The sequence below is a fragment of the Palaemon carinicauda genome, chromosome 40 (genome assembly GCF_036898095.1).
Source record: "Palaemon carinicauda isolate YSFRI2023 chromosome 40, ASM3689809v2, whole genome shotgun sequence".
Classification (NCBI taxonomy): Eukaryota; Metazoa; Arthropoda; class Malacostraca; order Decapoda; family Palaemonidae; genus Palaemon; species Palaemon carinicauda.
In genome coordinates this window covers 13,288,290-13,305,432 of record NC_090764.1, presented here as the reverse complement: position 1 = coordinate 13,305,432, position 17,143 = coordinate 13,288,290, and positions in this window count along the sequence as shown.

Here is a 17,143-nt window from a genome sequence, read left to right as displayed (position 1 = left end):
TACTAAACATTTGCACGTTTTCCTTCCTAAGACACTTCACGTTCGAGAGAGAGAGAGAGAGAGAGAGAGAGAGAGAGAGGGGAGTTTGGATATACAGTACATCAACTGGATAACCATTCTTACTAAACATTTGCACGTTTTCCTTCCTAAGACACTTCACGTTCGAGAGAGAGAGAGAGAGAGAGAGAGAGAGAGAGAGAGGGGAGTTTGGATATACAGTACATCAACTGGATAACCATTCTTACTAAACAATTGCACGTTTTCCTTCCTAAGACACTTCACGTTCGAGAGAGAGAGAGAGAGAGAGAGAGAGAGAGAGAGAGAGAAAGAGAGAGAGATGAGCTCTGACATACATCAGCTGGATAACCACTGTTACTATACATTTGCACGTTTTCATTCATAAGATACTTAAAGTTCCCTTGGCATTATACTATATATTATAGCAATATAGTTTCTTATCCCAGTAATAATAAATAATCAATATAAGACTAAATTACGAATTCAAGCAGAGTAATACATTATTAACATACATTTATATATTTTTTTCAACCAAACATGGCAATTACTTTAAACACAAGCATAAGTATCCAAAAACGAATTCAAGCAGAGTAATACATTATTAATAGACATTTATATAATTTTTTTTCTAAACCAAACATGACAATTACTTTAAACACAAGCATAAGTATCCAAAAACCCATAATAAATTAGTTACCGCTAGTCTAGAGAAACATTTCCTTATCCCACATAAAAGTAAAATGCTTAGATAACATAATAGTTACAATACGTTTGCATTTGAAATATGATTACAGCAGGAGATTCTATAATCCTCCGTACACACATATAGTAAATTCGGCGGTCACAAATCTCCCCATCGAAAAGCCTTTTTCTTCAATTAGCGTTTCCTCAAGTCAACACCAAGTTCGATTTACGAGAAAACCTGCTCTAATCTCAATAAAATTCATAAAAGATGAAGTTGACCGTCGGGTCACGTCTTATGGACAGCTGAGGGGAAGGAGGGTGGGCCGAGGGACGGAGGTAGTGCTGGAGGTCTTGGCTGGAAGCCTTGGCTGGAAGTAGCCCCCTACCCACCCGGGAACCAAAGTCCAGGTGTTCTCGCGGGAGTTAATGACAGAAACGGCATCAGTGATAATCATTAGTCAGACTGGATCTGCATGGAAGGGAGGAGGAGGAGGAGGAGGAGGAGGAGGAGGAGGAGGAGGAGGAGGAGGAGGCGGAGGAGGAGGAGGAGGAGGCGGAGGAGGCGGAGGAGGAGGAGGAGGAGGAAAAATAAGATTGAATGTGAACGATAAAGAGTTGGAAGGAAAGCTAGGGAAATAAAATTGGTGGAAGGTAAAAGGTGATACAGGAGGAAGTGAGATAGAAGTGATGGTACAAGCAATGAGGAAAAAATAATATATGAGAGAGAGAGAGAGAGAGAGAGAGAGAGAGAGAGAGAGAGAGAGAGAAAGAGAGAGGGGTAAAAATAAAAGGACTATCTCAGAATGGGGAAAATTAGAGAAAACGACTAAGGGGCAATGAGATAAAATATATAATTAGGAAAAGAAAGTAAATTACCATAAAAGAGTGATGAAAAGATATAGAAGGAAGATGACGTTAGGGAAAATAGCTACATATATAACATATACATTAAGGCACTAGAAATAGAAAAGAAGGGATAATTTCAGTATAAAAATTGTCTAGCATAAGAAAACGCACCGAAAAAAGGCACTAAAAAGACAGTTGGGGGTTAAATGGTAACAACTGAAATAAATACATTTTCCTAACCAAATGTAAAATAAACGATACTTTAAAACAATTATTTATACCACACCATAATTCAGAATATCTGTTGTAAGAAATAATACTTTCTGAACAGCAGAATGAATAAAAAAAATTCTCAGATTTATAAAGAAAAGAAAAGTTGAGTGACGTAAAAATGAGCTACGTGAAAGGATGTGATAAAATATGAGGGAAAGTAATGAGAAAAATGAGAAAAAGAAAAGCTCAAGGGGTCTGTTCTATACGTGAGTCTGTCGAAGTAGAAATCCAACTCTTTCCGCAATAAAAACAAATCGATAAAAAAGTATTTAAGTCTGCTAGAGATCTCTGTTTAATCGTCATTCCAAGCACGTTCCACCAGACAAACACCGTTATGCATAAAGGTATTCATGATATTAGCGTTGGTGAAAGAGCAGAACAACTCCTTTTTGAGAGAGAGAGAGAGAGAGAGAGAGAGAGAGAGAGAGAGAGAGAGAGCGCTAGTTTAAAAATGAGGTATTGTTGACACTCAATAATTTTCATAACGTCTTCAAACGCAAAATTAAAACTTTTCTAGTAATCATTTCTAGTAACCATATATATCACTCACATATTGAAGTTAATATATATATATATATATAATATAAATATACATAAATATATATATATATATATGTATATATATATATACATATATATATATATATATATATATGTATATATATATATATATACATATATATATATATATATATGTATATATATATACATATATATATATATATATATATATAATATTGTGTGAGTGAATGCACAAAATATACTAGTATGCACATTAAACTTTTTCAATATTTATTAGAACATGGCGTAACTTCACACTAAAAATCATGGCTACCTCAACTATAAAACCCAGAAAAAAGAGAGAGAGAGAGAGAGAGAGAGAGAGAGAGAGAGAGAGAGAGTCTTCAAACACATTCCTTCATGCACTAAGATCTCGGTACGTCGAGGTAGCCGTCATTAGCCAAGGATATTTGCGTGCCCAAATCCATTGCTCATGATTTTTCTGCCAACTAGTTCCATCTGGCGACTACATTGTAATGTTGCGTTAAAAAAAAAACTAAAGGCCCTTGTTATAATTACTAAACAAAGCAAAAAAATTGCGATAAACAAAACTGCCTGTCCTTAAAAAAAAAAAAAAAAAAATCCTGGCACTATTATAACTGAATAAATGCACACTTTGACTTCCATCGTTAAATTGAAAACAAAACACAGTTAAAAAATTGCATAAACAAAACGATAAATGTTTGGCAACATTTAATACAGTCATTTTACCGTTTTAAAAACGGATATATTGACGTAAAGGAATGATATTACGATCACCAACCGGTAAAATATAATAGCAAAGTAAGGTAAAGTTACGGTCGTCTGTATTTTACTGAAATACGGCTGAGAACAGTTGATTTTTACAGAGAATTTCCGTTTAAAATTACGGGTTTTTTTAACAGTGCCTTTACATTCCAATATTAATATTCTAAATTATTAGATGCTATTGTTGGTGAAGTATAATAGATTTGTCTAATAATGTCAATGCTGCATAACAAGATAGATTTGGCAGTCGTTGATAGCGTTACAAAACAAGACAACTTTCGGACATCTTTTGCTACCACTAATGTTGATACGAAACACAACAGCTTTTTGTCACTGTTAATTTTGAAAAATAAGACAGTTTTGGGTACCAGTGTTATTAACGTAAATCGAAATCACTTTGGAATATTATAGCTGCATAACGACAAAGCTTTTGCTGTTAATGATTATGTTACATAAGACAGCTTTGGTTGTTATTGATGATGTTACAAAACAAGAGAGCTTTGGCTCTTATTAGTGATGTTACAAAATAAGACAGCTTTGGCTGATATTGATGATCTCGCAAATAAGACAGCTATGCTTCCACTGTTAACTTACCAAATAAGATAGCCAGCTGTGGCTAATATTACTGATGTTGCAACGAAATCAAAGGTTTGGCTATAGTTTTGCAAAAAGAGAGCTTTGGCTAAGTACCTAGAGTTGTACTACAAGGCATTTTTAGTTCCATTACCAGTGTTGCAAAAAAAGACAGTTTTGGCTGTCACTGTTATTGATGTTGCAAAAAATAAAGTATTTACAATATCGGATGTATTAAAGAATGTCATCATATACAGTAGTTTACTACTCTACCTTTGACTTCAATCTAATATATTGCCCGACAGGAAAAATTTTAAAAATTCATTCAAAATCTTTATCCCAAATATAGTTTGATCTAAATTAACAAATTAAATAAGGGAATTTCCTCCGCAATTAGCCTATAATAAGTTAATGAGTAATGAGTAAATATTACAGCAACACCTAAATACATAAATCTATCCCTCAGAAGCAAATAATTTACACATACACACACACACATATATATATATATATATATACTGTATATATGTGTATACACACACACACACACACACACATATATATATATATATATATACACATATATATATACTGTATATATATGTGTATACACACACACACACACATATATATATATATATATATATACACATATATATATACAGTATATATATATATGTGTGTGTGTGTGTGCGCGTGTGTGTGTGTTATAGCTATGAAAGGAAAAGTCAAATGACAGCACTTGATTGGAGTTAGTACTTTATGTTATTGATGTCAATTATAAGACGAAGGTCTTTTCACTTTTCCTTTTGTGGCTATGATACATATTTCTGCACATCACGTGTCAGCTGTCTTGATTTCTATACAAAAACAATCACATTAAATATATATACATATATATATATATATATATATATGTGTGTGTGTGTGTATTTATTTATTTATATACAGCATATACATACAACATATACACACACACACACACACACACACACACATATATATATATATATATATATATGTATATTATTTGTATATACAATATATATATATATACATATATACTGTATATATATATATATATATAAACATTAATATATATATATTTATATATATATATATATATATATAATGTATATTGATGATAATCCAACTCAAAAATAAAAGAGGGTGTTAAACATGAGTTTTAAAGCAGGAATTTAGCATATATATTTATTTCTGTACACTTCAAGTAAGCAATACTTACAAAGAAAGCTAACACGTACACTAACATATTTAACATTTTATATAACAATCCAAGTATGCTTTTATTTTCTCTCTCTATTCATGTTACTGTATATACTGTTCTGAAAAGCTTCAAAACATGATATTGCAAAAAGGTTTGCTGCAACTTGACATCAATTATGATTGATATTTACTCGGAAACCGTGTGGAAATTTTGATAAGACCTTCTTCCTCTTATAATTTATAATGTTTAATGGTTGATCTTTCCCGAATTTTCCAGGCTATTAATCCATAAAAGTTTAAGATGTGACAATTTTTAAAAATTTTTAATTCCACAAGCCAAATCGTACACACACTCAGGCACGTACGCCCATACACACACACATACACACACACACACACACACACATATATATATATATACACACACACATATATATATATATATATACTGTATATATACATATATATATATATATATATATATGTATATATATATGTATATATATATATATATATATACAAGCGTAAATTAAATAAAAATTTAATTCCAAAAAGCAAATGGTACACACAAAAACACACACACATATATATATATATATATATATCCAAAAAGGAAATAAAAATAAAATAAACCAGAAGTAGGTCAATGTAAGCACAACACTGGACTTTATTGTTTTTATTTATGTTGTTAGATAGTGAAAAGTACCTTTCAATTTTGGATACCTAAGAACTCAGTAGTGCATCAAGGTTTGAACTGTGTGTGTTGTCCATCATTTCTAAACTTTTACCTCCTATACGTATCAAACCTTTCCGGGTAGATATTTCATTGAAGCCCAAAACAACTGGTATATCTTCGAAAAGACAAAACAGCAATAATGTTTTGATATGATTTTATTAAAACTAACAACCTTCAATGCATTCATACATTTCATTTGCAAAATGAGTGGGGCTGCCCAATTTAAACCCTCACCTCTTTACTATCCATGGAGAGGCAAATGATTAATCGTCATCAGAGGACGTTAAATTATTAAAGAGAATTAATGCTCTCTTTTGACATAAATAGTATATTGAAAACTTAAGTCAAACTCCAGAAAACGTGAATCACAAATTGAGGTCAAAGGAAATTGCTAAGGCAAAGAACACATTAAACAAAACAAATAATTTTCTTATCATATGCCTAAGTGAACAAAGTTCAAGGAACTATATATGAACGTGTTTCTATTCTTCAGTTAGCATAGATACTGAGGGCACGATCTATGGATTTTTTTGCATGAAATATAAGCGAAAGTTGTCCACCTTCCCCGGCAGTTGGGAGGAAAACGACAGTTATTTGCTAACTGCAAACCTGTTAGCCATGATCAAAGACCATTAATTTTTGCTCTATGTTTTCTATGGTTACTGCCAATACTTATTAAAAACTCTACCTCTCGCCTGGATCGCCTACCCGCCTCTATCTCACCCCAAGGAAATGTTATAATGTAGCACACTAAACAACGATTATGATCATGGGTATTCTTTACGGCAATTTGATCGAGATAAGCATGTTTTGTATCAGTTCCTGAGACTTCTATAAGAAGTTGAGGAGCTGAGAGAGAGAGAGAGAGAGAGAGAGAGAGAGAGAGAGAGAGAGAGAGAGGGTTATTATACTCAATAATTTTCGCTGTAATTTTTGCTTCACAAATTTTTATATGACAGCTACAATACGCTAGGTGACATACCTATGACCAACGCAAACCTTTTAAACAATTTGACTTTCCACAGCTCTGGCCGAGTTTCCTTGTCCTATGGTACAATTAACGCTTTAAGTATATTTTCAATAATTAATTTTTATAGTCATCTTTGTTTTTGATTAGCCTCTTACACTAATTTGTTATTGTATTAAAAGTTCATTTATTTGACATATATGTATGAAACATTATCTATCTAGCGCTATTGATTTAATCTAGATCTTTTACAGTATTATAAATAATGGCTGATCCTTTTTTTGATTTGGTTACATGGGCATTCAAATCTGAAGAAGCTTGCTATTCCAACTTTTTAGTCCTTCAGATCGTTCCAAAATCATATCTGCAAAATTATAGCAATAAAAGTACTAATAAAGCTTTTCCTTCATTATTAAATCTATCCTGACTGGATTCCACTGGAAAGTGTCTGTGGAACTTGGACGTCCTAGTTTTTACATCAATTTCAAAATAAAATCATGTATTATGTGGATGATGTACCATAATTATTTTTTCCCTTGATGAGATATACGAGTGTTAAACATGCAGAGTAGTCGCTGGGTTATGAGGATCGATTACAATATACCCACAACTATCATTTTACCTAAACTTGATCCAAAGTTTAATTATTTTTGCAAGATAAGAAGCTATATGATGCAATCAAAGTTTAAAACATCCTAGAGCCCTTTTTTAAAATATAATAGAGAAAATCCATCTAAATCTCAACCACTCTTAATGCCTGAATTCACAAAGATTTTCATTAAGGACCTTTGACCAGAAAACAAATTTGGTCGTAAATACATAAGGATCTGCAAGACGACCATCAACAATCGAATGAGTAAATTCCTCTATATTAAAGACCTATTTTAATGTTATTACTGTTCTTAAAGTATGTTATTTTAATTTTTCATCACTTCTCTTGCAGTTTATTTACTTATTTACCTCACTGGGCTATTTTTGTCTGTTGGAGCCCTTGGCCTTATAGCATCCTGCTTTTCCAACTAGGGTTGCAGCTTAGCCAGTAATAATAATAATAATAATAATAATAATAATAATAATAATAATGATAATAATAATAAAAATTATAATCATCATCATTATGACAGTAATAATAATAATAATAATAATAATAATAATATAATAACGCGAAGCTGTCCAGGACTACATTATCCTAAGCTAGTACGAGGAATAGAACTAATTTGGCATTCTCCTGCCTAATAAACATAACAAAGGTTCCATTGTGAATCTAAAGAGATCTGGAAAGTATTCTGAAGTGTCATAGTAAGATCAATATTTTCTGTCAATTACAATTGATTCCCAGAAAGGGAGAACCGGTAAAGCGAGGGAATGACATTCAGATTCTGAAGCTTAAAAAAATAAAAATATAAAAGTTTTTGTCTCAGGATAAGCAATAGTGATCTAATTTACTGATAGGAAAAGCTACAAAGGACCTGGGTTATTAGAGAGGGTGATGTGTGATATCATCTTTAATAAATGGATAGATTAAGACCTACCTTTTTTATCGAAAATAAAATTACAATTGACGACAGAAATCATACACTATTTCCTATCGGTATCATCTTTTAATACATGTTCATGGCTAGTGTAAAAGAGAGAGAGAGAGAGAGAGAGAGAGAGAGAGAGAGAGAGAGAGAAACACAATTGAGGAGAGAACACCAGTGTGCTTTATTATCTTCGAATATGGATGTCTATACCTATCTGAGAGAGAGAGAGAGAGAGAGAGAGAGAGAGAGAGAGACAATTGAGGAAAGAGAGAACACCAGTGTGCTTTATCTTCGAATATGGCTGTCTATAACTATCTGAGAGAGAGAGAGAGAGAGAGAGAGAGAGAGAGAGAGAGAGAGAACATCACAGTGGGCTTTATTATTTTTCGAATGTGGATGTCTATACCTATCTGAGAGAGAGAGAGAGAGAGAGAGAGAGAGAGAGAGAGAATTGAGGAAAGAGAGAACACCACAGTGTGCTTTATCTTCGAATATGGATGTCTATAACTATCTGAGAGAGAGAGAGAGAGAGAGAGAGAGAGAGAGAGAGAGAGAGAGAACTGAGGAAAGAGAGAATACCAGTGTGCTTTATTATCTTCGAATATGGATGTCTATACCTATCTGAGAGAGAGAGAGAGAGAGAGAGAGAGAGAAAACACAATTGAGGAGAGAACACCACAGTGTGCTTTATTATCTTCGAATATGGATGTCTATACCTATCTGAGAGAGAGAGAGAGAGAGAGAGAGAGAGAGAGAGAGAGAGAACTGAGGAAAGAGAGAATACCAGTGTGCTTTATTATCTTCGAATATGGATGTCTATACCTATCTGAGAGAGAGAGAGAGAGAGAGAGAGAGAGAGACACCACAGTGTGCTTTATAATTTTCGAATATGGACGTCTATACCTATCTGAGAGAGAGAGAGAGAGAGAGAGAGAGAGAGAGAGAGAGAGAGAGAGAACACCACAGTGTGCTTTATAATTTTCGAATATGGATGTCTATACCTATCTGAGAGAGAGAGAGAGAGAGAGAGAGAGAGAACACCACAGCGTGTTTTATTATTTTCAAATATGGACGTCTATACCTATCTGAGAGAGAGAGAGAGAGAGAGAGAGAGAGAGAGAGAGAGAGAGAGAGAGCACCACAGCGTGTTTTATTATTATCGAATATAGATTTCTATACCTAACTTTGTGTGATATAAAACACTATCATTAGCAATTTATTTTCATTACTACTAATCTTCTCGATATCAATCTAATTGCTACTACTACCGGTACTTTTGTTATATTCTTAGATTCTTAAAGAAAAAGCAGATCCCATGAACTTGTTAAGCGTGTGGGAATAAAATAAAAAGAAAAGGGCAAGGAGGTTAAAAATAATACAAGGGGAATTAAAAAGAACTGATAAGCTACAAAAAAGAAAAAAAAATATTTTCCACTGCCATTATAAGTTCGAATGAAACTGAAAGTGGAGTATCTACGAAGAAACATCAATAACCAAAAGAATTAAATATGTGAGAACAGAAAAAGGTAAGTTGAAGAAAAAATGCAAAAATGGTGTGGAAAACTAAACATAAGCAGAAAGGAAACGCCTTTGCGAGAAATGCGCTATTTGCAATTCATAAAACCACTTTCATCTCTTCAACCTTCATATTTTTTTCTCCTATTCGTTTCCGATTACCTGACCTCATCCTTTGTTTCCTCCAGCATAGACGTTCCCCGGTCATTTACATGCGTAAATAATTCCCCTAATACGCAGAAGAAAGAGCCCATTTTCCCTTCGCTATAAGCGCATTTGTAACTTTAAGGGAGTTAAATGGGAAGACATTCGTCATGGGTCTCCGTTCATAACAGTAACTATCTGTTACGAATCTTTCCGCAGTTTTTCATAACTATCCAATTTCCTGCTGGAGCCGCTCTTGATATGGGCCCTAAACAGTGCTTGTGCAGTTCAATAACATCCCTTGCCAATCATTTTCCTACCGTTTTCGCGAAAGCAATCGGAAAATTTTTAGAAATAAAAGTATGCATCTAAAGTTTGGGTTGCTATGAGCGTTCGAGGAAGCAATAAGGGGGTGAAACCTTCGGACTTTTCTTTGTGCTCATGTTAATACGTTATCTATACACTAGTGAACGCGACCCGTCAAAACTGAGGGTTAAATAAATAGATAGATAACTACAGACACGCACACACATTCAACACTTCCCACTCCATTCCCTTTCCTATCTACAATATGTCAAATCTTTTCCCCCTTACCCGAGGGACTCGGAGAGACTTAGTAGCCTTTCCGGTCATCGTGACCGGAAAGAACTATATATATATATATATATATATATATATATTTCTATATATATAAATATATATATTTATACATATATATATATTTCTATATATATAAATATATATATACACATATATATATAGTATATATATATAAATATATATATATATAATATATATATATATGGCCAAAACACTTGCTTTATTATATAAGGAAGATTTTTACGATTTTAGTCATTCTCATTTCAAGTTTGTTTTTTAGCTTTTCTTTTACTAATCTGATCATATGTTTCACTTAATCCAACACATTATGTCTGCTGAGGTTATTACAGATACCTAATTCTATTTGGAACCAATAACACAAAGTATAGCTCAAGTATTTCCGCTCAAAATCTGCATAATTTTCCCTTAAAAAAAAAATAATAATAATAATAATGGTACGGCTAAACGATTAAAAATGCTCAACTAAAGCAATGAAAAGTATTTGCAAAAATACGTGACAAACGGAGGATATAAACATAATTATTAAAAAAAAATAACATAAACAGTTCATCTACTAAGATGTCAACAAATGAAAATCATCATTATAGTTTGGAGATTACTAGCTCAGTTTTGGCAAGTTTTCCCAAATAAGTTTGAAGGTTTTATTTTTAAATAAGAGGTGAAATTTAAAAGAAAAAGATGTTGAAACTTGAATAGCTATGGAGGAAAAAATCAATGGAAATGGATGAAAATAAAAAAAAAGAACAATAAAGCTGGCTAAACTAGAAGCATTTCAGAAACCTTTTATTAAAGATTACAATGTATTGCGGAAGGGTCACTGTAAGCAGAATGCAAACACGGCCCCCCCCCCAAGGGAAAAGTAATCGGAACGAAAAAAAAAGTTCTAATATAAGTGGAGGAAGGAGAAAATAGGAAGTATAATAGTGGGATGGAGTGACGGAAAAATGGGAAACAATACGATAACAACCAAGTTTTATCTCTTCTGTGTCAAGTGAACATTTTAGTGTTTCCTATAAGTTAAAATTTCAATTTGAAATTCACTTAATTTCTGTCAATGGTATGAATATACGACTGCAAATGAAGCTATTGCAAATAAATAAAGCAAAAATTAGTCATAAGTACATAGACAATATGCTATATGAAGATACATATACAATTAAGTAAAAAAAAATAATATCATTATCATCTCCTACGCCGCCTATTGGCGCAAAGGGCCTCGGTTAGATTTCGCCAGTCGTCTCTATCTTGAGCTTTTAGATCAATACTTTTCCATTCATCACCTCCTACTTCACGGATAGCTTCCAGATATAATAATAATAATAATAATAATAATAATAATAATAATAATAATAATAATAATAATAATAATAATAATGTCAGTTAAACAAAAACAAAAAATCCTTAAGTATGATTCCGAGTTGATATGAGCAAAATATAAAATTAATATCCTACATCTCTACGGAATACAGGTAATACAATAAAAACAAAAACCTCATTTCAGCACCACCAATGGAAAAAAAATCATTTACACAGCGGTATCATTAACCAAGGTTATTCCGTACGCATTTCATCTTCCTCACGATATAACATTATCGATTCAACATATACGACGCAGCACTCAATTCCATGTCGAAACGTTTCCCATCAATCATAATTCACCATCTATAACAGGGATTCGTACTCATGGCAACCTTCGAAACTTGTGTTCGCCATGAATTAAGACGATAAGATGCAAAGAATTGTCAAGTAAATATTGTAACTTTGCAAAAAATCTCTCTTGATTAATCAAGAAATAGATTAACACCATTCATTCTAAATAATGAAAAAAAAAATGTCAAAGGTTATCCCCCTTAACGGTTAATTTGATCAAAGTTGACAAACATTGCCTAATAGTTGAAACGTAAGTATGTAGCAAACAATATATATATATATATATATATATATATATATATATATATATATATATATATATATATATATATATATATATATATATATATATATATAATTTCCTCAGAGAATCAATGGGATAAATATGTAGCGCTTCACCATTTCACCAATTGGAGCATGATAATAGGTAGTAGCATCTCATTTATGATGCTGGTCGGTTCAAATCTGCTTTATATAAAAAGCAATTAAATCCCAACGTCACTTGAACACGTTACATTTATACTCCTGTTTATGGTAATCTCTGTGCTAAGTACAGCGATAAGGAAGTACTTCACTTATATTTAAAAAAAAAAAAAAAAAAAAAAAAAAAAAACTAGAGAACTGAGGAGGGTCGTGAAGGAGTTGATAAAATGAGGGTGATGACATCCGTATGCTGTGTGTGTGTGTGTGTGTGTGTGTGTGAGAGAGAGAGAGAGAGAGAGAGAGAGAGAGAGAGAGAGAGAGAGAGAGGAATCTATGTGGTCAAATAAACAAGGAAAGTATGCGTGGAAATAAAATGTTTTCCTTATGATAAGTGAAAACAAGCAAACCACACATGGTATGAATTTCAAAATAGAATGGAGAGAGAGAGAGAGAGAGAGAGAGAGAGAGAGAGAGAGAGAGAGAGAGAGAGAGAGAGAGAGAGAGAGAGAGAGAGAGAGAGAGAGAGCATGTCAGTCTTCCTCTATCCGAGGATCTAATCTACATGATTGTAGGGCTCCCTCCACACCGCGCTCGCATTTGTTTCATTGCATAGGTTATTAATGGTGATGTGTTTTTAGGATGGCAGAGGGTGAGGGGTGAGGGGGCTTGCGAGATTTAATCGGCTGGCAAATGGCCGAGATGAGTCTGGCAAACGTTTATATGTATCATTACACTGATAGAGCAGAAATGTGGTCTCAGCGCTGCAATGCCGGCGACGAATGGCGATATAATCCGGAGACCTCAATGGGGACTTCATCTGCATGATTGCATAGAGAGGAAATTGCTACATGATTTGGGCACAGCGCTAGAGGAGGAGAAAAAAGATCATCCCAGGATCCTGCTCCTCCCTCTACCCCTCCTACCACCACACCTCTCCATGATCTCATTCCTCCCACATTCGCGCTGATTTCAGTAATCTCGGAGAATTCAACGCCTCTCAAGTAGGTAGTTATCCTATGGTTGGGTAAGCAAAGAACGCCTTCGACAATACTCACACGCAAACATTTACACAAAATACTCATACACATACACAAAACTACACAAGGTGAATTACAACTCTCATCACTCATGTGCTGCGGAAGGGTATTTCTCTCTTTAGGAAGGACAGGTACTGTGGTTGCTTCGTACCCTGCCATTGTAAAGGGTTATAAAAGCCATTTCCACCCAAAAAGAGTGAGCTGTAAAGCGACCGGAACCTTCTTCATCAGGCCAAACATTTAAGCTATATAAAGTTTCAGGGACCTTATCTTTAGGCATAATTTGGGGGCAGATGTTGCATCCCAAATGTGATGAAAACATTTATCTGGAGAGAATGCCCTACACCAGGTGTCAGGATTCAAGTTATGAATGGGTGTTGAAAATCTTTATTAACAGCAATTTATCTCTCTCTCTCTCTCTCTCTCTCTCTCTCTCTCTCTCTCTCTCTCTCTCTCTCTCTCTCTCTCTCGTATTTTTGAAGTGTTAGGATTTTTAATTGAAGTAACTCTTTCCCCTTAAGTTAAAGGAGACAAACATATTATAAGCTAGTAACCATATACCTGTATGACATTTCAAAGCTTAAGTGGTTATCAAAAGGATATTCCCATAAACTAAATGACAAATTAATATGCGCATGTGCACATAGCACTTAATGCGTACTTACCTAAATACGCTTTAAGTGATGTGTGCACATACCCACGGGTATGTGACTGTGAACGTTAGCATAATCATTCACCAAAGCGCAATAGCCATGTTTTTACTTAACAGAAAAAGGGAGATAAGAACTAGAGACGGTAAAACAGTAACTTGAACTTATAAGAACCTGAAGTACAGACAAGGGACAATAATGTGTACCATTAAATATATGTGTATAGGTATACATACATATATATATATATATATATATATATATATATATATATAATATACATACATATATATATATACACACACACACACACATATATATATATATATATATATATATATATATATATATATATATATACACTGTATCATATACACACTGTATACACATACACAAACACACACACTCACACACACATATCTATCTATATATATATATATATATATATATATATATATATATATATATATATATATATATATTACATACACACACCCATATATATATATATATATATATATATATATATATATATATATATATATATATATATATATATATGTATATATATATATATATATATATATATGTACACAAACATAAATGACTACGTATATACGCATTATAACACCATTAAAGGGGAAAAACATTTAATTCAAGTCACAGTATACTGGGTATTCGTTATGCGAAGAACTCCAATGAGGAAGAAAAAAGAAGAAGAAAAAAGGTAGCAGATGTTATGGATGAATCTCCGTGTTAATTAGACAACTGACCGGTAATTAGAATGATGTCTTCCGGTGTTCGCATAATGCAAAAATATGAATAGGATACTCGGATTCCTAAGCTCCTAATGACACACACACGCCCTCACTCATATATACATACACACACACACACACACACATATATATATATATATATATATATATATATATATATATATATATATATGTACACATGCGTACATAAATATATACATATATACATATTATATATATATATATACACATATATATACATATATATATATATATATATATATATATATATATATATATATATATATATATATATAAATATATGTGTGTGTATAACTTTCTTTTACTGACAGTGGATGGCTCTGGAAGTGTGTGTGTGTGTGTGTGTGTGTGTGTGTGTGTGTGTGTGTGTGTATAGAGAGAGAGATGGGAAGACGATAACGAAAAATTAATCTAGTCAATCTACTGGAAAATGAATAATAAAATCAGTGGACGCAAAAAGAAGTTTTTCTTGTTTCTTTCAAACGCACATAACGAAATGAACAATAGTTCTGGTGAAGATTCAACTGGCCTTCACTATAACGGAAGAGCTAAATTAACATCATATAAAGAAACTCTTAAGAACATTTGTATTTGCTAAGGATACAACATCAATCATATAATAATAACATAAAGAAATAGTTTAATCTTTACCAAATATTTCAATTGTTCAGGTTTTTTTATCTCTCTTTCTCTGGTTGTACATTCATACATAAGCTTGGGGACTTTTTTTCGTGCTGGGCTGTGCAAAGATGATTCCAGATGATTAGTACAACGATATAGCTTATATGAAAAACTGAATAAATGAATAATAAAAAAAGACATTTTAATAATTATTGTGTATAAAATGAAACACCAGAAATAGAAATATGTAATAAGTGCATTTAACAAATCAAGTTAATAAAACTATGAATATTGAGAGAGAGAGAGAGAGAGAGGAGAGAGAGAGAGAGAGAGAGAGAGAGAGAGAGAGAGATTGTTAAATCCAATACTTCTAAATAAAAGCCTTCGACCGTTAAGTGAAAAAAAAAATCCAACGGTCTATTAATTAATAGTTATAAAAACGGAGATCTTTTTCGTGAATTTCTGCTTGGTAAGTCTTCACATTCGAGAATTCTCAAATTATCATTCCACTAGTTACAGTCTTGAGTTAGGCATCTGTAACTACAGTCATTTTTTTTTAGTGAGGCATATTTGCACCGATTCGCCGGGGTGCCTTTTTACCTCGGAAAAGTTTCCTGATAGCTGATTGGTTAGACAAGATAATAATAACCAATCAGCGATCAGGAAGCTTTTCCGAGCTAAAATGGCACCGCTGCGAGTCTCTGCAAATATGCCTCACTAAAATAAATTGAGTATAGTACCACATTCTCTAATTAGTTTGTTGATAAAGTTAACAAATAAATTTCATTTCATATAGATTTCACTACTGTTAAAATTCCAATAGGGATGAATATGGTATTTTGAGAAAACCTTACTATGGGATATTTCGATATGAGATGCGGCCATCAATTTGTTATATCTTAGGTTGATAACTATTCCACTCCAAATAATAATTTGATAATATGAAAACTTTTAAACGGGGAATTAAGTAAAATACCAGCAACTTAACAAAAATAGTTATGAGAAGTACAATACTCAACTTTCAATTAATAAGCAATCAATTATGGAAAATAATTATATCAAGTTAAAGCATTGCTTATATAAATTTCTGGTGAATGTCTTACTTTCGCTAAAAGTTTGACTTGAAAGAAGAAGAAGAAGAAGAAGAGAGAGAGAGAGAGAGAGAGAGGAGAGAGAGAGAGAGAGAGGAGAGAGAGATCCTTCTGCGCGTTTTGTAAGTAAAACATCATTGGTATATATATTTTGGGTAAATGATACTAAACTAAGTTTAAAAGGAAGGTTAGTATTATGGAGATACATTATGAGAGTATTTCATGTATGGATACATTAAAGTAAACAAATATCAAAACATAAAGAAAAGGCAATCAATATAAATGCCTATGGGTTTACTTTTTCGGTTTGTTGACACCATCATGCATAAAATGGGATGTCAACATTGACAAAAAACTTAGAAGAGGTAAGCCTTCTGACTAATAAAAAAAACTGAGAGGTAGGAATGTATCTTTGGAGAAGGACATTTATTTATGA